The following is a 2,136-nucleotide window of genomic DNA, read 5'->3' on the forward strand; positions in this document are numbered from 1 at the left end:
ACAAACCCCCTCTCAACCAGCACGCCTGCCTGGGTTGGACTGTAGGGAGGTGCTGGGGAAGGCCTGTGTCTGAGGCACAGAGTGGGATGCAGAAGCATCATGTAAGGCAGTGGTTCTCAATATCCCTAATGCTACGACCCTTTAATACAGTTCTTTGTGTTGTGGTGACTCCCTCACACAACCATAAAACTTATTTCCATGGCTACTTCATACCTGTAATTTTGCTACTGTTGCAAATCATAAGGTAAATACCTGTGTTTCCCAGCGGTCTTTGGAGATCCCCTTGAAAAGGTCGCTTGACCCTGAAGGGTCACGAAGCACGGGTTGAGAACCTCTGCTCTAGGGCTAGTGGATGAGAAGGGGCTGGGGTGGGGAAGACATTAACCTCCTCTTTCCGTTTTTTGTTTCCAGGCTGTGGAGAGCTAGGCTGGTCTTCCTGAGTCCTAGCCTAGGCTCCTATCCCAACCTGATGTGCTTCTGGGGAAACTGTTTCCGGCCCCTAGTGTGAGCTTTGCTAAATTTTCAGATTATGGCGGTGGAGATGCTCCAGGACTGGTGCAGGTGGATGGGTGTCAGCGCTCGTAGGGGCTTGCTTATCCTGGGCATCCTGGAGGACTGCAGTGAAGCTGAATTCCAAGGGTCCCTGCAGGCTGCCCTGTGGCCCATGGGCCACTTTACTGTGCTTGGCAAAGTGTTTCATGAGGAGGATAATGCCACTGCAGCCCTGGTTGAGCTCGACCAGGAAATCAACTATGCTTTGGTCCCAAGGGAAATCCTAGGCACTGGGGGGCCCTGGAACGTGGTCTTTGTGCCCAGTTGCTCCAGCGAGGAGCTTCTTGATCGTGTTTTCCACTTCTTGGAGCAACGGGGGAGACAGTGGACAGTGTACCTGGAGACCCAGGTCTGGAGCTGGACAGAGTGTGCAGGCTCCAGTCAGTTAGTCAGGCAATCCAGCCCTGGGTGGATACCTTGCGGTACCAGCGTTTGGGTATGTTTTCTGGGAGCGTTCAGCCAGCCCCTGGGGAGGAATCCTTTGAGGCCTGGCTAGACCACACCACTGACATGTTTTGGGTGTGGCAAAGGGTCCCAGAAAGGGAGAAGAGGAGACGGTTGCTGGAGGGCTTGCGGGGAACTGCTTTGTACCTTGTACAGGGGCTGTTAGCAGAGAATCCGGCAAAGACTGCAGAGGAGTGCCTAGAGGCTCTGTCGAGTATTTGGAGACAATGAGTCTCAGGCCACCATTCGAATCAAGTGTCTGACTGCAAAACAGCAGCCAGATGAGCAGCTCTCTGCCTTTGTGTTGAGGCTAGAAGTTCTGCTGCAGAAAGCCATTTAGAAAGGGGCTCTCGAGAGAACCTCTACGGATGATTTGCGCCTGAGGCAGATGCTCACCAGGGCTAACCTGACTGAGCCTCTGGAGGAAGCTCTGAGGAGGCTAAGAATGATCAGGAGATCTCCAACTTTCCTGGAGTTGTTGGGCCTCAAACGGGAATCTGAGGAATGGGAGGCAAGACTAGCCAGCAACATGGTAGTCCAGGTGGAGGATGAAGCTGGCAATCTGGCTTCTGTCCAGGCTGATGGAAGAGCCAGTGCTAAGGCAGAAGATGAGGTGGAGGAGTAGGCAAAGGACAAGGTTGAGGAGGAGATATAAGGCCATAACTCAGACCACGGCCCTGTAGACCCAAGCCAGACAGGACCCTATGAGCCCCCTGGGACTCCCACCCCAGCACAGATGGGCAGTAATCTTAGAGAGTGCCCAGGAGGGCCCGGCTGCATGCTGGGCAGCCTTGCCTAGGCAGGAGAACATAAGGCAGAAGACCCCATCCTGTCCCAGTCTAGAAGTATTGCTGAAGGGTCAGCCCCAAAGTAAAGGAGCGGGCCTGCAGATATCTGCTATAGCCCCTGGCCTGGGAGAGATTAGGGAGAAATAGTCTCTTATAAGGGTCCTGACTGCCTGGCTCTTCTACCCAGTTAGCATCTCCAGGCAGGTTTATGACACTGCCTTTGGAATCTCATCCTTATCTGTTCTACTCACAGTGGCCCAGGTATTCAGTGAGTACACACTTTAATACTAGCTCTCCCATCCATCACACCCTAGCAAAGTATATCAGTCCCTGACTTACCCTGCTAGCTACT

The 2,136-nt window shown here is 53.3% G+C and overlaps 1 pseudogene; it reads left to right on the forward strand.

The window, feature by feature from the left end:
* The first annotated feature begins 529 nt into the window (after positions 1-529).
* Positions 530-1,621, forward strand: LOC121440354 (annotated as a pseudogene).
* The last annotated feature ends 515 nt before the right edge of the window (positions 1,622-2,136 follow it).

The sequence above is a fragment of the Microtus oregoni genome, unplaced genomic scaffold (assembly GCF_018167655.1).
Source record: "Microtus oregoni isolate MIOR12 unplaced genomic scaffold, Mior012 000067F_004, whole genome shotgun sequence".
Taxonomy (NCBI): Eukaryota; Metazoa; Chordata; class Mammalia; order Rodentia; family Cricetidae; genus Microtus; species Microtus oregoni.